The sequence below is a fragment of the Lepisma saccharinum genome, chromosome 29 (genome assembly GCF_977018435.1).
Source record: "Lepisma saccharinum chromosome 29, izLepSacc3.1, whole genome shotgun sequence".
NCBI classification, from domain to species: domain Eukaryota; kingdom Metazoa; phylum Arthropoda; class Insecta; order Zygentoma; family Lepismatidae; genus Lepisma; species Lepisma saccharinum.
The window spans coordinates 31,126,764-31,152,309 of NC_139257.1; the positions used below are offsets into that span (position 1 = coordinate 31,126,764).

At 39.3% G+C, this 25,546-nt stretch overlaps 1 protein-coding gene across 1 annotated transcript in view; it reads left to right on the plus strand.

Moving 5' to 3' along the window:
* LOC145981588 (adenylate cyclase type 6) overlaps window positions 1-25,546 on the plus strand; it is a 464,667-nt gene that overhangs the window by 22,809 nt on the left and 416,312 nt on the right. The window lies entirely within an intron of this gene.

A 25,546-nucleotide genomic window follows, 5' to 3' on the forward strand; every position in this document is an offset into this window, starting at 1 on the left:
GTTGCATCCTTATCATCCGTACTACAAGTTTCTCCTCGATGGCACGATTCAGATAAACGAATTTTCGTACTGGTCTCACGGTAGAAAAGCTAGCGTTCCTACCATGACTTTGATATCGAATCGTGGTGTCCAGAAAGCAGGAAACATTCCTCTGGCACGTTGGAACGAAACGCGCAACATACATGAAATACACGAAGACGAAGATCTCACCGTTTTCGACGTGAGTGCCGGCGATAAGCTGATCATTCAAAACACGAGCGAAGTGCCACCCTCTTTGAATCCCATCACGCTTGTGCTTCTCTTGAAACGTAATCTCTAAAAAAAAAATGTCTAGGCAAGCCATCGTCGAAGAATTGCATAAACCTGCACGCCGTAACTACGAACGTTTGGCTGTGGTAACCAAGGGCATCGACGACCTCTGGCAAAGCGACCTCGTGGAGATGAGTAGCGGCAATTTGAAAAACGTGCATAAATTGAACAAGGGCAACAAGTACCTTCTCACCGTCATAGACACGTTTTCGAAATTCGCATGGGCTCTACCTTTGAAGGCGAAAACGGGAACGTGCGTCACGGAAGCATTCAAGACAATTTTTCGCGAAAGCGGTGGCAGACGACCACGGTTTCTGCAAACGGACAACGGTAAAGAATTTTACAACGCCGTATTCCAAAAGTTTATTCAAAAACACAAGATTCGACATTATTCGAGCTTCAGTCACATCAAAGCCAGCATCGTGGAAAGATTCAATCGAACCTTGAAAACACACATGTGGAAACGATTCACGCTTCGGGGAAATTACAAATGGGTCGACGTCCTGCCGGAACTCGTCGACACCTATAATGATACAGTACACAGAACGATAGGCATGAAGCCAGTTGACGTTACCAAGTCCGACGAGCAGCGTTTAATTTCTACAGTTTACTGTCCAAAGTACACTCCCACGACAAAGAAAGCTAAATACAAAATTGGAGACCAGGTGAGGATCAGCAAATTCAAACGCACCTTCGAGAAGGGATTCACAAAAAATTGGAGCACGGAACTCTTTACGGTGGTTCGAGTTCTACCCGGAAACCGACACACGTATATAATAAAAGATAGTAGCGGCGAGATTTTGAAAGGAAGATTTTACGAAGAGGAAATCTCTAAAACGAAACACCCCGACACGTACCTCATCGAGAAAGTATTGCGTAGGAAAGGTGACAAACTGTTTGTCAAATGGCTGGGACTTCCGGAAAAGAGTTGGATCGACGCGGACGAAGTGATCTTGTAAGTACGTGGAACGTGGTGAAGCGTCTACCGGATCCGGAAAGTCAAACGAGAAAAAAAAAGAACGGCGAGTTGCTTCCCGACAGCATCCGCTGTCTGATCGTAGGTCCTTCGGGGTGTGGGAAAACGACACTGCTCGTGGACAATTTTCTCCTCGCACCGAATTGGCTAGATTGGAAGAACAGGCACCTGTACGTGTTCTCGAAAAGTTTGGAGCAATCCAAATACCAGCAACTGATGAAAGTGTACGATGGTCTGGACATTGCAATGTTCGCTTCGGAAATAAAACCACTCGACGATTGTCGTGAAAATTCAGTTGTTGTGTTCGACGACGCCATCCTGGAAAATCAAAATGAAATTCGCAACTTTTTCACGCAAGGTCGTCACAAAGGAATGGATTGTTTCTACCTAGCTCAAACGTTTTCCAAAATTCCAAAACAGTTAGTACGCGACAACGCTAATTTCATATGTTTGTTTCGTCAAGATCACACCAACCTCAAGCACGCGTACGATGACTACGTAGGCGGAGACATGAACTACAATCAATTTTCGGAAGGCTGCTGCTCTACTTGCTGGAACGGTGACGATTTCGGATTCGCGACGATCGACATGACGAGGAAACCCAACGACGGAAAATACAGAAACAAAATCAACGACTTTCTAAACGTTGCAACGTTGTGAGAAACGACGTGTATAAATAACGTCATGACGAAACGAAAAATCGAATCCGAAAATCTCAAGCTTCGCGATTACCTCGCGAAACGCTTCAAAGGTTGGAAATCCGAGAATCGCGGATTCTACGAAGAGAAGAAACGTCAGGATCAACCTGTGATCGATGCCATCAGCGGTCTAGGTAAAGAAATTAAAAGTGTCACGGAACAAAATAAAAATTTGATTAATGAACTCGTACCGCTCGCAGCTAAAAGTTACGCCGTACCCACGCCCATTTCGAGCATTCCTTCGACACCGTTCGAACTGAAGGATGCACCGGCACGACGTCGAGCCATAGGCAGCACGTCGTCGTCTTCGGATAAAATCGAGTTGGGACCTTTGGCACGAGACTACCTGAGCACGGGGAAATTCGACAAGGATGAAGTGTTCGGATTGTATCCCAGCATGGAAACCAACGAAGGCGGTGGTGTGGTGTGGAAGATTGGGAAATCGAAGGTGACCTTCGAAGGCAACGACATTAAAGTCAATTTAGGCGACAAGGATAGTTGGAACAGGTATCCGGGTACGGTGGGACTGTGGGAACTCGTCGCCAAAAAGCAGCCGAAAGATTACACCGACGAAGATTACCAGAGTTACAAGGAAATTCTGATCATGACGGATGCCTTGTACCAGAACAACGACGCCTCGCAGAATAGGGTGAAATCGAGCAGCGGCGAGAAGTACAGGAATCTCATCAAACCGATTTGGAACCAGGTCAAAACGGGCAGCGGCGTCAAACGCTACAACACGTTACCCAAAGAATTCGTTTGGGTGGACGACGTTAGGAAACTCGTGGACCGATTGTTGGTGATAGCCGGCGAAGAGAATGCAGGCAATCGTAATTTCTACAACGAGAAGGTTGGCATCGTGGACATGATCAGCACGAAACTTTCCAACTTCATCGTGAACGACGACAAGGGCATAGGTTACCTGATCAAAATCATCAACACGCTGCCTCCGAAATTTTGGAACGTGGCCGAAGGAAAGGGTCTCGTGAACGACATCATCAACAAGTTACCTTTCGAGATGCATCTACCTGGCTACCAGTACTGCGGACCGGGTACCAAACTCGAGAAAAGATTGGAGAGAGGAGACAAGGGTGTAAATCCGTTGGACGCGACATGCAAAGATCACGACATCGCCTACAACACCACGCAGACGGATCTGGACGCACGTCACGAAGCAGACAAAAAATTGGAACATGCAGCTTTCGAAAGGTTCGTGAGCAGAGACGCATCGCTGGGTGAACGGGTCGCCGCACTAGGCACCACCATCGCCATGAACACGAAACAAAAATTGGGCTGAGGTATATAAATAACATAGAGTAAAAAAAAATAATAATAACAACATGTCTCGCATAACTGATTTGCCGCACGAACTACTATCTAAAATATTCAAAAAGGTAGTTAACGAAGATGTTAATAAACTTGTGATCATAGCAAGAACAACACCGGAATTTCACATCCCTTGTGAAATGGTTCTCAAGGACCATCTTCGGGAGATCAGCGGTCTGAGGTGCGGTGATCTCAACATTCTGCTTTCGGCTGCAGGGGAGAAATTGAACGAGAGGTTGGACGAACTGGAGGAGGCAAGGCAGGGAAGAAGATGGTACACAGTAGATTGGTACAAGTCTATGCAGGAGACGAAAGATATCATTACGCACATCATCGCGTTTTCCGAAGCACGGACTTTCTTCCTCTGTTAAAAAAATAATAATATATATACGTGTCAAAAAAAAACTTGATATATAAATAAATAATCTTCGGTATATATAAATAACACACATCGTGAAAAAACAATTAAATTTCTCTCTAACACTTTGAAATTTTTTTTGATATGACGACTGAAAAAATAAGTGATCTCCAAGCATTAAAACAAATGCTAAATTTGTCAGTCGAGTATGTAAAAATTCAGGAATTGGAAGTCGACAAACCTTACACGATAACTTCCGGTTCAATCGTTTCTACCCAGTATGGTCCCAAGGTACGCCTGTTGCTCAACGCACAATACAGTCTATTTTTACCAGATCGATACGCTAACATGTTATCTGACGAGAAGCTATCTATTTTAATCGAGAACAAAACTAGAATCGTGTACAAGGGGACAAAGGAACTTCTTGGCAAGAAAACGAAGCACGTAATAGAATTTGTGTAACGACTGCGAGGCCTTGAAAATATATAAATAACATACCGTAAAAAAACTACACAAGAAAAAATCTCAGAATATATATATAAATAACATACCGTGAAAATAACACATAGAGCATCAACATGAAGCCCAAGGGTGTCGTGTACCAGATACCATACTCCAATCTGAAAAATCTAGGTGCCCTCGATGGGTTACTCACCAAGAAACAACGCGAGAAGAAACGTTCTTGCTTGTCGAAAGGACACGGAATGAAATTGCTGCTCAGCACACCTCAATTGAAAAGATTGCAGCGTTCGCGGAAACAGCAAAAGATCGGAGGTTTCATATTCAGCATCCCGGCCATCCTGGCAGCATTGGGGGCCGTTGGAAGTTTGGCCGGCGGAAGTGCCGCCATCGCGAAAACCGTCATCGACTCGAAGAAGAACAAGGCGGAATTGGAAGAACAGAAACGTCACAACCTGGCCATGGAGAAGAAGGGGAAGGGCGTGATGAAAAAGTTTAAAAAAAAGAAACAGAAGCACTCACCAACCGAGACATTGAATCTCTGATCGAACCGTTACGAATCAAACACTTCAGAGGAGTTTTCATGTCCGACTCGTTACCTTCAAGCGTTAAAAGAAGAGAATGCGGAGTAGTCAACTTGGACGGTCAAGAAAATCCAGGCACGCATTGGATATGTTAACACAAAAACAACAATAAGAAAGCATTCGTTTTCGATTCTTTCGGAGGTGTTCCACCTACAAATTTAGTTCATTATCTGAAAACGAACAAAACCTCCATATACTACAACGACGAACGCATTCAAGATTTCGGAGACGTGAACTGCGGTCATCTCTGCCTCTCCGTGCTCGCGTTTCTCTCTAAAATAAATAACCCTACGGTCGAAGATTTCCAGAAAGCATTGTGGAACCTCAAACAGCATCACTAGGATGGGCGTGTTCCATCTCACGAGCGAATCTTCAATCTTGAAACTCACGCTGCACGACGACATCGTCTATCCTAAATCCGTGGCTCTGCGTGCATTCTACAGCATGTACCTCATACCTAACGTCACACAGCACAACAACAAAATTAGCGTCGGAAGCGAACACATCGTCGTCACGCCAGGACAATACAATCTTTCCACTTTGCAAGCTCAATTACCCAAAGGCACATACCTTTCTCAAAATTCGGTCACGCACAGAGTGGAAATCCTATCCGCGACGGAGACCGTGGACCTGGGCACCATGGGAGAACTTTTAGGTTTCGAGAACGACACCAAACTCGAAGCTGGCATCAAGCACGTAGCAACCAACATTCCTAAATTCTTGGCCATAGAGACTCTGAACGTACACTGTAACGTGGCCGAAGGTATGATCACGAAATCTTCGGACGGATTGTTAGGAAGTCACAAGCAGACGGGAATCATAGCCACTTTCAAACCAAGTTCCGAGTTCATGGAACCGATCATCTACACGCCCTCTTCGCCAATCTATTTTCCAGTATGTCGCAACCGCATAGACGACATAGAGTTGGTGGTGACGAACGAGAAAGGAGACGTGGTGGATTTCGCAGGTGCCACTACGACGGCCATCGTGGAGATCAACGTATAATAAATAACCATACATGTAAAATGGAGCAAATCGAAAGTTACGAATTGCAATCTTTCCCTCCCAACCGTCGCACGTTCGCCAATCTGAACGAAGCGAACAGGGAGATCGAATACGACGTGGACGTAGGCGATGGGTTCGTTCATCCTCACAGAGCGGACCTCTACCTTCAATTCGACGTGGTGAAGAAGGAAAGCGGAGACGCGTTTCCTGCAGCAGCAAACTTGATACTCGTGGACAACTTCGTGCCTCACCTGTTCTCGCAGGTGGAGGTGAGGAAACACAACACCGTCATCGACAGAATAGATTATCCAGGCATCACGTCGACGGCAGTGGGAACGTTGAAATTATCCAAAACGGACGCAGCATACTACCAGGCCGGGGGATTCGAAGCCGGGACCAAAATATCGACGAGAAGTCACACGGTGCTCTTTCCCATGCGTCTGCTGCCTGGTTTCTTCTCGGACTACAAGGAGATCATGTGGAAGGGGGGACTGCTTGTCACCTTTCGAAGAGCGGCCAACGACAACGACGCACTGATGCGATACGCTACTTTGGGTCCGGACGGCACCACGCCGATAGCCAACACTTTACCCGAAGCAGCCAAGTGCGTCATCCGGAGCATGGAATTGAGAATGCCGGTGGTGGAATACGAAACGAACTACGCCCTCAAGTACAAAGCGGAGATCTTGAAAAGTCCGCAGGTGCCAATTCACTTTCACGGTTACCAGTGCGTGCAGAAGATGGCGTCGGGGAGTCACATGGAATTCGACGTGACGACGCAGTTCAACAACATACAGTTCGACATGCCAGATTTCGTCGTAGTGCTTTTTCAGACCGGGAGGGACAAGAATCAGGAAAAAGATTCCAGCAAGTTCGACGACTGCAAGATCAAGAACGTTTATCTGAAGAATGGACGCAACGAAGTGTTCCCGCGCGAGAATTACAACCTCGACGTGACCAAAAACGATTACCTCAAACTTTACGAAGCGTTCTCGGCTTACAAACGCGTGACCGAGGGAAGCGTGGACATGTACTACACGCCCAGCGAGTTCAAAGCACGGAGACCCATGACCGTCATCAACACATCTAAGAGAAAGAAGGTTGTGGTCAACGATCGAACCAACATCAAGGTCGTCTGCGAGTTCCACGATGCCTTGCCCGAGGATACCCTATGCAGTGTCATCCTAATTGCAGAGAAGTCCTTCGCCTACGACGTGAAGAACGAGAGGGTCACAGAGCAGTTTTAACAAGTTTTTTAACATCTTTTCTTGCACAATAAGAAATTTTCTGCACTAGCACAATCAGTTACAATGGCACAATACGAATTTCACTAGTTCAGATCAGTTACAAATGTCAATTTCATTAGTTATCAGTTACAATATCTTTTTTGCACTATAGCACGAGACAATCAGAAAATTTTGCACAAAAAAATTTGTTATTGTTGTTACACGTGAAAATTAACAATAAAATTTCTTTTTTTATCGTTTCAGATGCTGTCGAAACATCAAAAACACATACACACACACTAGAAAAAAAAGCATGCAACTTTATTTGTAACACACACATACATTCTCCATCTTCATCAAGAAAATATTATAATAAACATAATTATTTTTATCTATATCTCACAATAAAACTCTATATCCAAAAATATCACAACATCAAATAACACTAGAGTCGTTAGTACACGTTGCATGCATTACGGAGGTCCTCTGTAGGGTTTCATGGAAGTTTGGGGGAAAAAAAAACACGTGAAACTCTACAGAGGTGCGGTAATCTATAACCGCAGCCATTAGAAAACTTTTACATTTTTGGTTGGGCACCACGCACCCTGGCGAGGTTATAGGGGCCAGGCCTCCTAAAAAAAATAATTATTATTTTGTTTGTTTGTTTGTGTTACAATACATATGCGCGCGTGCGTGTGCGTGTGTGTGTGTGTGTGTGTGACACATCGTTCCCCCGAGAGAGGTTTACAAAGGTCACGATATACAAACATTGGCCCCCGGGAGTTGGAAAATTACGATAAGGCGCATTCGCTCATTACTGTTCCCAGCTATAAGTTTTTCTCTCTCTTTAGCCCTTGCCAAGTAAAAAAAAAGTGTAGGTAGGAGTTGGCAGCACTGCGAGAAAATAGAGATCGAGCCTTACAAGAAAAAACCATTAAGGCGATTTTTATTTGATGACGTTGAACCCGTGTAGTGTTCCCATCCATCCATCTCTCTCTTTTACGGCAGTGCCGACTCTCTTTGTTTACTATATGTAGGTTGGCAAAAATTGCTTTATGCACTGTAAAGCAAACCTCAAGCAAAATTGCCAGCCCCTTGCTTTAGGCTAGGTTAGACAAAAAAAAGCTGTAGGTAGGCTGTCGGCTGTTTAACTCTTCCCTCCCTCTCTCTCTCCTCTCTCTCTTTTTTGTAAAAGGCTATGGCAAAAGTACCAGTAGGTTGGCAACCTTGCTTTATGCACTGTAAAACAAGCCTCAAGCAAGGTTGCCAGCTTCTTGCTTGAGGCTAGGTTAGACCAAAAACCTTGGTGATTTTTTTCGAGTAAGATGTTGGTAATACTGTGTCCGAAAATAGGGGGGGGGTTTATGCCTTACAAGAGCAAACTATCAAAACAAGCCCCACCAAGCATTACTTTCGGGTGTAGTGTTGCCAACACTGCAAGAAAAAAATTGCCAGCCCCTTGCTTTAGGTTAGGTTAAACCAAAAACCTTGGTGATTTTTTCGAGTGAGATGTTGGCAACACTGCGAGAAAAAGGTTGCCAGCTCCTTGTTTTAGGTTAGGTTAGACCAAAAACCTTGGTGATTTTTTCGAGTAAGGAGCTGGCAACACTGCGCCATCAAATAGAGCTCATGCCTTACGATAGAAATCCATTAAGGCGAGCTCCTCACTTCAGCTCCTCACAAGAGGGCGCAGAACCGGGCCACTAGGTCTACTAACCATTTACAGTACGTATTATGTATGTCATCATAGAAAACAGTACTACAGTAATTAACTTTTTTTAAATTACAAAGATAAGAGTGTCAGTGACAAAATCAGCCTTATTTTCCTATTGAGTGCTAAAGCTTTGAAGTCTGAAACAATAAAGTCTGCTCTACACAACTGCAGAAAAAATGTCGTGTGGGTATTCTCTACATTTATCTTCTGAGCTGATCGCGTACCCCCTTCAACTTGTTAATGTACCTACGGGGGTACGTGTACCACAGTTTGAAAACCACTGCCCTAATGGAATGCATTTAACTTGATCAACATGCAAAGCCACACGATTGTTCGGGAGGTGTTCGTTATTAGCGTGCAATATTAACAGGACAATTATACATTTTCTGGTACTTATAATATGTATAGAGTCCAACACATATATTTCTGCCGTGCGATGAGCGACACAACTCAATAAGCAGTGTTGCTAATAGAGCAGATAGAGAAATCGCTGCAGTACGCCGATGCACAGCTGTTACGTACAACAAGAAAATTAGAGAATTCAGGTCTATCTAACGTTGAGTTTTAAACGTCATACATTATACCAGGACTAGGATTAATATGTACTAACAAGTGGCTTTGTATGTAGCTACATACATATGAACTAAAAATTTGCAAAATATGGACTAACACATACGTAAAATTACCAAAAATGCTGCAAAGAAGACTTCTTCATAGTGATTCCTTATTTTAGTTATTTCAAACAAAATAAACAATTTACTATTTTCCATTGCATTAATGCACTGGTGGCGTTCTAACTGTTCACTCCCAAAACCCGTCTATACTGGTACGGAACTGCAACGACAGATAATACACTGTTTTGAGAACTAATAATATGCGAACGTGTTAAACCGCGACAATTGGACCACAACACTCCTCCTCAAGCAGTATTATTGCTTCTCTGTGATCGGCGACAGTCGGTTGCCTTTGTTGTACATTTAAAAACGATGCTGGCTTCCACAACAATAACAAGTACATATACTTCCACTAGACGATAAGCTGCGCGGCCTTTTCTTTTGCTATGAACTTGTCAATGCAATTTCTACAAGAACACGTGCCGGAGCCAAGAGTTGAAATGCTCATGGAGCCACATAATTTATTTGTTTTGAACATTTTCAAAATTATGAAATGTGAACAATTTGTGAAATAAACCTGTTGAAATATGTAAAATTAAGTACATTTTTCTTAAATATGTAAAAGTAAGTATGTATTAAAGTTAGATATATGGAAAAATGTTGACAATAAAATGTCGCAGCCGCTGCTCTCTTGCCAAAATTCTTTATTGGGATGCTAACACCTTGACTGGCTTCCTCCTTCATGAACTCGTGCACGTTGATTAGAATTTCTCGAGCTTGGCTATGCAAGGTATTTTATTTCACCTTTGACAGAACTGGAGGCATTATGGAATTTAACGTTCATTAACAAACACACACTTTCACATACACACACGCAATACACGCACACAACGTCAAACCGGTCAAATACTTAGTATAAAATAAAAATATGGTGCTTCCAATCCAACAAAACTCACCGTCACTTTACCTGCCTTTCCCCTTCCGTGACAGAAATAGTGCTTCATTATTACAGTTGGCAACACTAGTTACTAGCCAGCCAATGAACATGCACTGCATAAAAGAAGCAACCACTTCGTCATGCTATATTGCCACATTACCGTCCCTGCTGAACGGTGTGAACCGCGAGCTGGAGCGCTATTCAATTGTTTTCAATTTGTTATTTGCGCGAATGCGTCCAGGAATGGAATGACAATATGGCAACAATGGCGAAGGTTGGCGAGCAGCGTAGAACATGTGATGCTAAGAGAGAGGGAGACGAAACGAAAATTGGTATATGCGCAACGGCAAAGATATGTGTGTTGCATTCTACCTCTGTTAACACTGCGCTTCGAGAGAGCACCCGTTCTCCTTCACCATTTGCTGTTGGTGGTGGTTGAACATGTGATTTTACACCAAACCCGGTGCGCTAACCACCGCACTGCTGTTGTGGCTGTTTATGCTGTCGCCTTGTAATCAAGAGGTTCCGCGCTCGATCCCTGGTGGAGGCACAGTGTTTCGCTTCCCAATTTGGACTGTAGGCCCATTCTCTATTAGTCTATCTCAACTCAATGGTAAAGTGACCAGAAAGTTTGGAACTCAAAGTGGGGCACCGAATGCGTGGTGCGGAAATCGTCTATTCCTCCACCTCCCCCGCTCCCCCTTTCTCTTCTGGGGGGGGGGCTGGCAGGAGGGTTGACTCTTTTTATTTCTCTTCCTTTCTTCCTTTATTTCCTTCTTCTTCCCCCCCGTCTCTCTCTCTCCGCAGAGAGGGAGAGAGATTGAAGAACCTTCTCTTCCTCTCTCTTGTTTATCTCTCTTTCTCACCCCCTTCCCACCCCCAACCCTAGGGGTGCCAGGGGTCGGTGGAAAGAGGGTGAAAGGGGAAGGACTGTGGGGGGATTAACATCATTTTACATTACTTACGGTGGTAAGAAAAGAAGCTACAACTTACTAATTAAATTCATTATATACATCAAGTTTAAAAATACAGAGAAATGCATTGAACATCAAAATGAGCTGCCATCTCCAAATGTCTTAGTTGCTGGAGTCAAACCCTTAAAAGAACCGGTGCGAGTCTTATTTGACCTTGCCTTGCTGTTTAATATTTTGTGCAACCTAAACTTGCAACCAGGCCTGTAGACAGAATTTTATTTCTGGGGGGGCTTCATCCCTTATCAACGCCTCAGCTGGAGGCGTAAAAGTTGGAGGGGATAGAAACCCCGAAACACTTCAGCCCCCGAACCCTCCCTGCCCTGGATATGGGTTGTAGCCGAACAATTGCAATGAACACAGAAGTGAAAGGACGGGTGGACAATTGCGATGCTATTCTAAATCTTCTATCAGATTGAATGGTGACTTAACACCCCGTACAATACCTCTTACAAGAGAATTATGTGAAATATTGATATTTTCGAATACAACACTGATTCCTCTCACACTTTTTCCAGACTTGAGACTGGCAAGGTAGCTTATAAACGTACTTGCATTACAAACACTTGTAGGTTAGCTTAGGTTAGGTGCGTGTGTTAGTCATCCTGATCATCGCAATTGTCCATGATTTTGGCTTCATCACAATTGTCCGCCATCGCAATTGTCCTAGATTCATATGGGTGTTCTTTGTTAGTCTTTCATCATTTCATCACTCATTTTCATCTTCGCGATGAAAGAGTTAGTCTACAGTACACCAGTGGATTCCCAGCCCGACCCTGTGGCCGAGTGGTTAGCACATCGCGCTGCGACGCCAAGGGTCCCGGGTTCGAATCCCGGTCGGGTGTGGTTGTTTGTGATTGTCCATTTTCATCCATTTCATCATTTCATCACTCATCCCCATCTTCGCAAATTAGCCAAGAGGCACAAGACGCGAAGTAAAATAAACTAAATCAATCAATCAATCAAACCAGTGGATTCCCAAGAAGAGTTGAGAGAGAATTGTGACAGCCGCCCAATACATAAGAGACAGAGTGTCAACGCGTACACCGTAGACTGCGTGCTTGCATACGCAACCGGGGGAGGCAATTTGATCAGGATTTTTAGGTTTTGTAACAGTTAATTCTGACAACCTGGAATCATGAGAATGGTAAACAACATTATTATTTCATTAATTTTCGTTCCTTTATTTCTCACTCTACAAAGAGGTCTACAACGCGCCTTCTCCGCTTTTCATTCAGATTCCCCCCCCCCCACAACCCGTGTGCCAGTTGGCAACATTTGTATCTTTTTGGAGAGCTTATGAAACGAGGAAGTTTTTTCCGTAATTTTTACGCTAAGTGTGTTACCATTTTTTTGAGTAATCCCCTTCGATTTATGACGTGTGCTCCAATGACTTTCTTTCTGTGGGTATGGGAATTATGGGCATGAATTTTCCCCCCAGTAGTCACTCATTCGTCAGCTGTTAGCAACGTGTCGATTAAGTGCCCGGGGTGTAGTAGTTTTTTTCACAATTAGTAGTTTTTTGGTCGTAAGTTGGAATATGTCACGAAAATCTACAAACTGCAACTCGAAATCAATTTATTTCGGACCCCCGGTCAAATTTGTTGCAAATGTGCTCTAGTATTACCCCGTTACAGGAATAGGTCGAATTACCAATCACCCTGTATATATAAAAATGGTTGTATGTGTGTATATATGTATGTTTGTTTGTTCCGGCATAACTCTCGAACGCCTGGAGAAATATCAACCACACTTGGTACAAATATGACTTACAATCTGGAAAGAAATACTGTGGGGGTAAGACACCCCTGGCACCTCTAGGGGTGGGAGTGGGAAGGGGTTGACAGGTAAAAATAATCGAAAACGACCGATATTAGTGTGGAATCCGTAGTTTTCGGGGTCGCTAAGATGAATAGTGACACTCCGAATGCCGTTCAACTCAAAGTTCATCACCTATCGGCATGGGGGTGAATTGGGGTGAAAAATAAAATGTAAAAAATGACCTAGATTAGTGTCGAATCCATAGTTTTCGGAGTCGCTAAGCTAATTGGTGACATTCACGATGACATTTAAACCACGTATAATTAGAATTCATTAGAAGATTGGGATAAATAAATACCCGGACAACGCTGGTAATCAGTTAAATACATTTCGAAGTTCAGGTATCTACCATAACACTGTGGTTACACTGTTGACTTGTAAGCAAGAGGTCCAGGGTTCGACCTTGTATTGCGCAGTGCTTCGGACCTCACTTTAAAGCTTATTCAATAGAGAATAAAGTGGACTTAAACAGAATCTTTTGGACAAGAAACACTTGAAGGGCGAACAAATGAGCAACGAATTTGTGTTTTGTTCCCAGTAAACAAAGCCAGACTAATCTTCGTAGTCAGTTTTGCTTTGAATTTACATTCCGAACAACAGACCTTCCTGTTTTAATCTTCCACTTTCTTTCGCTCATTAATTTCAAACCAAGAGGGGGCTCTTCTCAAGGTTCACAGCGTCATTTGAGCTTCATGTAAATCCATGCTCATCTTAGCATGGCGCAAATGAATGCCATCTTCATCTTTTTCTCTTTGGCAAAAGGAGAAAAATAAACTCTTCGTGTGGATTACTCCCATAATGATTCTCTGTTTACCTGTTGACGCGGTTGCCGTGGCAACGGATGCTGAAGAAGCAGTTAGGCTTCGTGAGAGACGGTTTGATATGCTGCATTGGCTTTCACTGTGTTGATGATGTGCTGTGATGTCGGGTGAACAAATGCCTATCAAAATTTAGATTCGTGACTGCGACGTTCACCATAAACTTGTTTCATTAAATATCAAGAAAGTCAAGAAATCAACATGTAGGTCAAGAAAATCGAGAAATTTAACTTGTGGTTAACAATTTTTGCTATTTATCACAGTATGCTGAATTTACATTGTTATATTGGGATTTCATAATATTGAATATTTGGAAATCAAATTGAATTGAGTTGTGGTTTGTTTCTTAAGAATTAAGAAATTCATAAGAATTACATTCTTGCATGCGTGAAGTTTTGTAAAAATATTAAAGTAATGTGGCCGTTCCGCATCCAGGATGAAGTCTGAAGAATTAATTTTTGGTAACACTGTTTAGTCTTGCTTCCATGTTAATAAAACATTAAAATACTGACCAAGTCAGTTTATATTGTACATATATATATATATATATATATATATATATATATATATATATATATATACACACTACAAAGGTAACGTTTCCACCCTGTAACTGGGTCTTCTTCAGACGAATATTCACACTAGAATGATCTCACTCGTCTGAAGAAGACCCTCGTCCAATATATATATAGCCCCAATCCCACCACTGACTCACTGACATAAATGTTCTCCATGAAGGAAGCCCCGAAGGCGAAAAATGCCCGATTACGACCCCCCATGAAATCGTCCCAAAAGACCGAGAAAATTTTAAAAATCACTCAATTGGCCCTTCTTTAAGGGTGAAAATGCCATTTTTTCACATCCCTAGCAACCGTTACCACGGGCATTTTTTGCAGCACACATTGTTTCCTTCAATTCTTAATTGTCTAGCTACATTATATTTCTCACAGATCACACACAGATGAATCAACTCCTGGTTTTGAAAAGGTGCCTCAAGCAAGGGTGACATCTACATAAGAAGATGATTCAGTCCAGACACAATTACGCATATATTATTATACTCAATGCGAAAATATCTACATCGTGCTTGGTTTTTAACTAAATCTTTAGATGTAAAATAACAAACAATTCTTTAGAGCTAGCTAGCTCTGCTTGTTGTTGTCCATGGAAACGGACGTTGCTAGGGAACTTAAAGAAAGTTTATTTTCAACCGGAAAACTACTGTAAGAGAATAATGCTAGAATTTTCGAATTTCAAACCATGAGCCTCATAATTTATTACAGAGGAGAGGTAGGGATTTGATGGGAAAAGACGGAAAACAATTATTTTTCAATTACGTTTACAAATATGAAAATGCCAAAAGACGTAAATATTGCTTTTTCAATTTAGTGTCGCCATTGAATTAGTTTATACAAGAAATCTAACTATCTTGAAACGGTTATTGCTTACTCACTTTATTATTAAGAAAATTGGCAATACTATTTTGAATATTTGTACCTTATTAGAGCCCGTACACATGTAAAGTTACGTTCAAAACTTTCCAAATAAGCGAAGCACGTCGGCGAGCGTACGAGACGTGGCTCAAGGCCACTTCGATAGTGCGAGAGTTACCTTTATATTGTTCACACACACACACCCACACACACACACACACACACACACACACACACACACACACACACATATATATATATATATATTCTGCCTTGGTCAGTATTTTAATGTTTCATTATTTTTACATGCATCAATAATTAACTACTAACTCTAACTCTCTAGCCTTCTTAAACCCGAAGGTTCATGGCTGCAACAACACAGGCCTTCCATTTTTCCCTATCTTGAGCAAGATCTATATACTCTTTTCCATCCCTACCGATTTCCCTTAGGTCCATCTCAACGTTGTCCCTTCATCTTCGTCTTGGCCTTCCTACAGGTCTCTTACCATCAGGTTTCCCAACAAGAATCCTGTAAACTCCTCTTTCCTCTCCTATTCGTGCCACATGGCCTGCCCACCTAAGTCTTCTTGATTTAATTATTCTAATAATATCTGCACATGAATACAAATTATGTAGTTCTAAATTATGTAACCTTCTATACTCACCTGTCTCCTCAACCCTTTTAGGTCCAAAGATTTTCCTAAGGATCTTATTTTCAGATACTCTCAATTTATGTTCCTCTTTCAATGTAAGGGACCAAGTTTCACATCCATATAATACTACAGGCAAAATTACTGTTTTGTATATTTTAACTTTTAGTTTCTTAGATATTAAACGAGAAGACAAAAGTTTATGAAGAGAGAAGTAACATGCATTTCCTGAATTAATATAATTTCCTCTTTAATATAATTTTCATTTGTTAATATTACTCCTAAGTATTTGAATTTGGAAACTGGTTCAAACGAGTTGTTATCAATAATTAGATTTTGATTATTACCTAACACTTGATTTCGGCCTGTAAGCATATATTTAGTTTTCTCTTTGTTAACTTCCAAACCTATCTCTTTAGCAGTTTTGAAAAATATTTTAGCATTATTCTTAATTGTATTCACATCATCCCCCAGTAAGTCTACATCATCTGCATATGCTAACAACTGAGTCACACCATTTAATTTTAGTCCTTCTTTAGTTTCTTTTACCTTCCTAACAGCATATTTTATTCCTGTAATATATACAGGGTGTGCGGAGGCTGTAGGGGCGGGCTTCGGGAGGTGATTCCTGGTAGGTGGAGGAACGAGGGAGTTCGTATCGACGTGTGTCCAGGGGCGCATATTTGCCGGGGTGCGGGGGCGGGCTGGGGGGTGGTGCCTCCTATTTTTTTGTGGCGGTGTGGATTCAGTACATAATAAAAATAATAATAATATAGGGGCCCAAATATTATAAATCCTCCATGCCAACACCGTTATAACTTCAAGGAAAGCAACGAGAGAGTGATAGTGAACGTAATGGAATGAAGATTTGATTCATTGATTTTTGATTCATTTGCTTCATTTTACTTCGCTTTTGTGCCACTTGTGGCTAATTGCGAAGGTGAGTGATGATGTGATGAAATTGATGAATGCACATTCACAAACATCCATACCCATGCCGGTGAAATGAAAAGAAGGTTTTGTTTCCTAGTGCAGAGATATCGTGGAGGAGTACTACTACTGTATACAAGGGTTTCCGTAGCCCATCTTGAGAGTAATTGAATTTATGGCTGCTCCTTTGATCAATCTTTGACATTAAGTACTTGTAACCTTACAATGAAAACGCTGATACGGCACACCAGAAGAAGCGAATAAGCGAAGAGAGGAACTACAAAAGAAAACGAAAAATCCAGCCAATACGCTGACACAACGCCGAGCGACTTCAGTGGCAAGCTAAGGCCGACCTCCTCTCCCCCTGTCTGCCTTCTTCTAGTTCCTCCAACGATACGTGGGGCTGCACTGATTGCATCAACGAAATCATGAAAAATTAATGAGCGTTGGGATGTGAGCATCCATGGAGACATGGCTCCGAGAAATATGATGTTTTCAAAACCTCTTCGTGATTTTATTTTCAACCCCCATCTTTTCGAATTCGTACACGAAATACCCTTAAGGCTTGCGGTTCTCTTACCAACCTTAATATGATCCATATTGTATATTCATACACTCATGTAAACATTGGGTTCGAATCCCGCAAGACATAGTTATTTGTTCACACACGTCATATGCTTCTTCGTATCTCATTCATTTCATTGTCCTTAAGGGAAATGAGATGGTTCAAATCAATGCAATTTTATGCAACAAAGATGGACTGACAACATCTATGAGAATTGCTTGTGCGAACTAGAATTCTAATAAAAAGCCATGCACTTTTTTTGTTCACAGAAAGAAGATTTTTGTTTAAGTGGGCGACAAAAAAGTGTTCTAGTAATTATTTATTTATTTATTATTACCTTCAACAGAGGCGTACATAATAATAATAATAATAATAATAATAATAATAATAATAATGAATAGTAATTACAGAATTACAATACAACTACAATTACAATAGGTACATGTACTATCAGTCACAAATTGTACAAAATATTCATTACATAAATATAGGGATACAGAATAGTTTATAATTAATTTTTTAAAAAAATCATATAATCTTGAGTATAAATACATTTATTTTGTATTAACTATCACATATTCGTACTTTCAGAATTGATTCTAATGTTTTCTTGTAATTCAAGAATGGCATTGAAAAATCTATGGAATGATTATTAATCATAATTCCATTATACATATCACAAATTCTATTAAAAGGCAACTCTTAAATTTTTGGGTTTTTGGGGATGAAAATATTTCTACAACGTAAATTATTTTTCCTTATATTAAACTGAAGTTGTCCAAGAAATAAACTAAAGTTCAAATCACCAACCCTGAGACCTTCTGTAAACAAAACCACGTGCATGCAGAAAGCATTGCAAACTCATAGAAGTAAAATAATCCACACGACAATCTACCGTTGTTACAGGATTCATTACGTAAGGTAAAACAACGGCCAATTTGTAGTATGGGATACGCTGCCGAAGATGACGTCGCACTTTAAACCCAATGCTCTTTCTTTTGTACATATTGCTTCACCTTTATGGTTAACTCATTGCGCCAGTAATTATTTCCCGTAAATTTGGCTTCTTTCTTGCATGCGAATTTTATATATTTTACTTGCAAAATGATATAACAACTAACTAACTAACTAACTCTCTAGCCTTCTTAAACCCGAAGGTTCATGGCTGCAGCAACACAGGCCTTCCATATGTCCCTATCTTGAGCAAGATCTATATACTCTTTTCCATCCCTACCGATTTCCCTTAGGTCCATCTCGACGTTGTCCCTCCATCTTCGTCTTGGCCTTCCTACAGGTCTCTTACCATCAGGTTTCCCAACAAGAATCCTGTAAACTCCTCTTTCCTCTCCCATTCGTGCCACATGGCCTGCCCACCTAAGTCTTCTTGATTTAATTATTCTAATAATATCTGGACATGAATACAAATTATGTAGTTCTAAATTATGTAACCTTCTCCACTCACCTGTCTCCTCATCCCTTTTAGGTCCAAATATTTTCCTAAGGATCTTATTTTCAAACACTCTCAATTTTTGTTCCTCTTTCAATGTAAGGGACCAAGTTTCACATCCATATAATACTACAGGCAAAATTACTGTTTTGTATATTTTAACTTTTAGTTTCTTAGATATTAAACGAGAAGACAAAATTTTATGAAGAGAGAAGTAACATGCATTTCCTGAATTAAGCCTACTTTTTATTTCCTCTTTAATATAATTTTCATTTGTTAATATTACTCCTAAGTATTTGAATTTGGAAACTGGTTCAAACGAGTTGTTATCAATAATTAGATTTTGATTATTACCTAACACTTGGTTTCGGCCTGTAAGCATATATTTAGTTTTCTCTTTGTTAACTTCCAAACCTATCTCTTTAGCAGTTTTGAAAAATATTTTAGCATTATTCTTAATTGTATTCACATCATCCCCCAGTAAGTCTACATCATCTGCATATGCTAACAACTGAGTCACACCATTTAATTTTAGTCCTTCTTTAGTTTCTTTTACCTTCCTAACAGCATATTCTAAGGCAAAATTAAAGAGCAATGGAGATAATGCATCTCCTTGTTTTAACCCATCATGAATTGTAAATTTTTCAGACATATTAATACCCACACGAATTTTACTTTCTGTTTCACTGGTGCATACTTTTATCATACTAACAAGCTTCTTAGGTATTCCAAACTCTACTAATATATTATATAGTTTATCTCTTTTGACTGAATCATATGCTTTTTTAAAATCAATGAATAGCTGATGGACATTTTGATTATATTCCCACTTTTTTTCAAGTGTCTGTCTGATGTGAAAAATTTGATCAGTAGTTGATCTGTTACGTTTAAATCCACATTGATAATCACCTATAATTTCATTAGCATATGGGGTTAGTCTTGTTAAAAGAATGTTAGATAATATTTTATATGTTGTTGAGAGTAGAGAAATTCCACGGTAATTATTGCAGTTCATTTTATCACCTTTCTTAAACACAGGAACAATTATGGATTCTTTCCACTGTTGAGGGATTTCTTCTTTATTCCATATTAAACAAATTAATTTATGAATTTGACATATTAAAGAATTTCCACCATATTTAATTAACTCAGCTGGTATTAAATCAATGCCAGGTGCTTTGTTATTCTTTAGCCTTTTAATAGCATCTTTAACTTCAGTCAAGTTAGGTTCTGGAACTAAAGGTTCTGCTGTGTGTACTTCATTCACTTCTGATTTATCTCCTACATGGACATTTAAAAGGTCATTAAAGTAGTTCTTCCATCTATTTAGAATATCACTTGGGTCAGCTAGAAAATCACCGTCTTTATCTTTTATCAAGTTTACTTTAGGTTGCCACCCCTTTCTAAACTCATTTACACCTTTATATAAATCTCTGATATTTTTATTTTTGCTGTTTGTTTCAATTTCGTTAATTTTGCTTTTCAAGTAATCTCTTTTTTTACTTCTAAACGTGCGGTTAACTTCTCGCTTTATTCTATTATAATTGTTTAGATTTGTATCATCAGAGTTATTTAACCACCTAAGTCTAGCCTGATTTCTTATTTCTATTAGATTATGACATTCATTATCAAACCATGGCTTACTTTTTCTCGGTTTATGGTATCCTATACTTTCTTTAGCTGCTGATTCTATTGCATTACGTATGTGCTGCCAATTCTTATTTACGTCTGTTTCATTTATATTTTCATCATCATTTAAATCCTGCAAAACATCAAATCTATTTGACAGTTTAATTTGGTAATCTTTCTTAATTCTTTCATCAGTAAACTTTCCTGTATCAAATTTTAGAACTTTTAGATTTTGTTGCTTATGATTTATCACTGAGAGTCTTTCTCTTAATTTAGCAATTACTAAATAATGGTCACTGGCACAGTCAGCACCTCTATGTGTACGAACGTCAATTATACTAGTATGCCTTCTCTTATCAATGAGAATATGATCTATCTGATTATGAGTTTTACCATCTGGAGAAGACCAGGTATATTTATGGATATCTTTATGTTTAAAAGTGGTACTTTTCACAATTAAATTCTTTGAGGTTGCAAAAGTAATCAATCTTATACCATTATCATTACTTAATTCATGAAGACTTTCTTTACCAATTGTGGGTTTAAATGTCTCTTCTTTGCCAATTTGTGCATTACAGTCACCTAACAGAATTTTCATATCATACTGAGAAAATTTATCAAAGACCTGTTCTAACTCTGTATAAAAATCATCTTTAGCATTATCATCTTTATCTTCCGTTGGTGCATGTATGTTTATTAAAATAATTTTACACCACCTACCCTGTAAAACTGCATATGATATCCTATCATTAATAAATTCTACTGTTGTAAGAGTCGAGATAATTCTATTATTTATGAAAAAGCCTGTTCCAAAATTATGATTTTCAGTACCACCATAGAAAAAAGTATAATTTTTAGTTTTACAATTCCCTTCTCCTGGCCACCTAACTTCCTGGACAGCTACTACATCTAATTTATACTTAACTATCTCATTAACTGTACACTGAAATGCCCCAGGCCGGTAAAGGCTGAGAACATTCCAAGTGCCTAATTTAATATATTTATTCCTAATGTAGATCTTATCCTTAGTCCAGAGACCTCCCAAAGTAGTCCCCACCCGGAGATCCGAACGGGGGACTATTTTACCTCCGGAATATTTTACCTTGGGAACATCCATGGCCTTATATTGTTGTTTCTTGACATGTGTTTTTACAGTGCAGAGTTGTCAGCTCTACGCCTAACCCCCAATATGAATGGAGGAACTACTACACAAGACAAACACAAACACATTAGACAGCACAATTACTACACAAGACGAACACAAACACATTATACAGGACAACTACTACACAAGACACACACAAACACATCACAACTATAACAAAATATAAACACAAACACACCACAACTACTACACAATATAAACATAAACAAACTTCACACCACAACTACTACACAAGACAAACAAACAAATTAGACAGCATAACTACTACGCAAGACAAAACAAACATATTAGACAGCACAACTACTACACAAACATACTAGACAGCACAACTACAACACAAGACACATACATACACACCACCGATACTACTCAAGACAAACAGAAACACATTAGACTACTAGGCACCACAACTACTACACAAGACAAACCCAAACACACTACACAGCACAACTACTGCACAAGACACACAAACACACAACAACCACTATACAAGAAAAAATACAAAACCCAAACACACTACACAGCACAACTACTGCACAAGACACAAATACATAACAACCACTATACAAGAAAAAACACAAACGCACAACTACTACTACACAACAATAATTCTGATCATTTTCTCAATAATTTCCTCTTATCTTTAAGCAACGAAAGCAAACTCCTAATCTACTATTTAACACATGACAATCATAAATATGAATATCAATAATTTGTAGCACAGAATGTTACTGTCATGCTACAAATTAATCAAATAACCAGCATTCACCATCCCATGTGTCACGATGTGTACTATCTCAACATGCACTGTGAAATCTTCCCCTTCTGGAAGGAAATGCAAGATTAGTACAAGATTAAATTCAAATATTGTATATTATTATTATTATTATTTTCCTTCAGGAATGAGAACCGGTAGAAACACAAGAGATGTTTGAAGGGATGCCGGCGCTCAAAGAAGACTCATAGAACAGGCTGCAGTTGAAAACGTTTTGGAAACTATACGGATGGTGACATTCACGTTCCAAGAACAGGATAATCGTCCGTTTTCTTCCATTCCTTTCACTGGCGTACGCAGAGGGATGGGAGAATTTTGAGAAAATTAAAACATTTAAATGAATGCAGTACGAAGTGGTAATTGCAAACCCTAATTAAAATGACTCTAGATTACATTTTTATCTAACTCTCTAGCATTATTAAACTCGAAGGTTTATGGCAACAGCAACACAAGCCTTCCATCTGTTCCTATCATGAACAAAATCAATCCAATCTTTTACATCCTTACCGATTTCCTTTGGGTCCATCTCAACGTTATTCCTCCATCTTCGTCTTGGCCTTCATAATGGTCTCTTACTATTAGGTTTCCCAACAAGAATCCCGTAAACTCTTCTTTCCTCTCCCATTCGTGCCACATGGACTTCCCACCTAAGTCTTCTTGATTTTTATCATTCTAATAATATCTGGACATCAATACAAATTATGTACTTCTAAATTATGTAACCTTCTCCACTCGCCTGTCTCCTCACACCTTTTAGGTCCAAATATTTTTCTAAGGATTTTATTTTCAAACACACTCTTAATTTATGTTCCTCTTTTAATACAAGGCATCAAGTTTCACATCCATATAATACTAGAGACAAAATTACTGTTTTGTATATTTTAACTTTCAGTTTCTTAGATATTATGCGAGAGGATGAAAGTTTATGAAGAGAAAAGTATCACGCATTTTCTGAATTAAGTCTGCTTTTTATTTCCTCTTTAATATCATTTTCATTTGTTAGTATTACTCCTAATTACTTGAATTTGGAAACAGGATCAAACGAGTTATCAATAATTAGATTTTGATTATTACCTAAAACTTGGTTTCGGCCTGTAAGCATATATTTAATTTGCTCTTTGTTAACTTCCAAACCTATCTCTTTAGCTGCTTTTAAAAATACTTTAGCATTATTATTAATTGTGTTTACATCATCTGCAAATGCTAACAACTGAGTCACACCGTTTAATTTTAATCCTTCGTTAGTCTATCTTACCTTCTAAGGCAAAATTAAAGAGCAATGGAGATAATGCATCTCCTTGTTTTAACCAATCATGAATTGTAAATTTGTCAGACACATTTATACCCACACGAATCTTACTTTCTGTTTGATTTTTATCATATTTACAAGCTTCTTAGGTATTCCAAACTCGACTAATATATTATATAATTTTTCTCTTTTTACCGAATCATATGCTTTTTAAAATCAATGAATAGCTGATGGACATTTTGATTATATTCCCACTTTTTTCAAGTGTGTGTCTGATGTGAAAAATTAGATCTACAGTTGATCTGTTACGTTTAAATCCACATCGATAATCACCTATAATTTCATTAGCATATGGGGTTAGTATTGTTAAAAGAATATTAGATAATATTACATTTTTATCTTCGACGGCTGAAAATGGTACTTAGGAAATATTTACAATTCTAGACTCCTCCGAAAAACAATCCTTCGTATACCAGAGCTTGCTTTGTACGACAACCATTCACATTCATTGCCTGTACAGTGAAACCACAACATAAAATTTATGACCAAATTTCCTCCTATCTTTAAGTACAACAATACATTAAAGTACACTAACTGTACGAAATATAAAACAACAGTGAAAAATATTTGTGCACTCATCTGATGGATCCAACAGAACAGTCTCGCCACAGATATAATAATAATATCAATAATTAGCTTATGATTTATTATTATTTATTACGTGATTCATCTTGAATAGGCGGCCTGACTCAGAGGACGCCGATACGAGTCCCAAAACGTTAAACAGAGGAGCAAGGATCTGGGGAATTGTTCTGAGCGCTCCATTCGCAATCTCTCAGTGAGAAGAAACGAAAGAGCATCCTTGGATACGAGGTGACCCCATATTTTTCTTGTGCAAAACCAGTTTCCCTCCCTGCCGCCAATTCAACGGTCCTTGGGTCGAGCATCTCCACTACCCCTGGCTGTATCTAAGATCCTATGAGTAGAGGCACATATTTTTGGTAAATAAGAAAGCAAAATTTCGTTATAAAAATGATATAACATGGTAATGTATATTTCTAAGGTTTGATATAGATAGGAGTGTATTTGAAATTTGTTTGTAGATTTTTGTAAATTGTATCTTATGTAAAGAAAATATATAATGGGCATAAACAGCCATATGTAATGCTGTAAGTCCAATAAATATATTGATGATGATCAAAACAAGACAAAGAAATTTCGTAAATTTATTGCGGTTGGAAACTTTGACAAGCATCCTAATAACGACTTTTGTTACGCCAAATATAGTGCACTTCTTAAAATAGCTTGGTGACATGGCAAGGCAAGATATGTGTGAACATTTTGTAGGAATATGCATTGTAACTTTCAATGAGCTTAGAGATTTGTGTACATAATGATATTTTATAACATTGGTTATTTTCTAAAAAGAATCATGTGAACAGCAAGGAAGTAATGCCACTTTCAACATGGCGAGTTCTATGCGTGCCGGAAGGTCTCCGTGTTGAGTGATACGTCGAATCGGTGAGACGGTTTGTTTACAGAAGGTCTCAGGGTTGGTGATTTACACTTTATTATCTAATATGCCGTTTACTGTTTTGTACAGGAACAATTGATCTGACAATTTTTGCCCATTGCAAAGAGTTTCGTAATTGAATTCCTGAAGTAGGTCTTGATATGGCGTTGTCATTTGTGGTAGTTTATTATTATTTTCATAAGATTTATAAAGGGGGACCATATAATAGACGCATACTCAAGTTTACTTCTCACTATACTTTTATATGGTTTTAATACAGTCAGAATCTCTAAGTTGTTCGTACTTCTAATAACAAAACCTAGCGTTTTATACCCGTTGTTAATCACAAGTGAGACATGTTTAAAGGTCAGGCC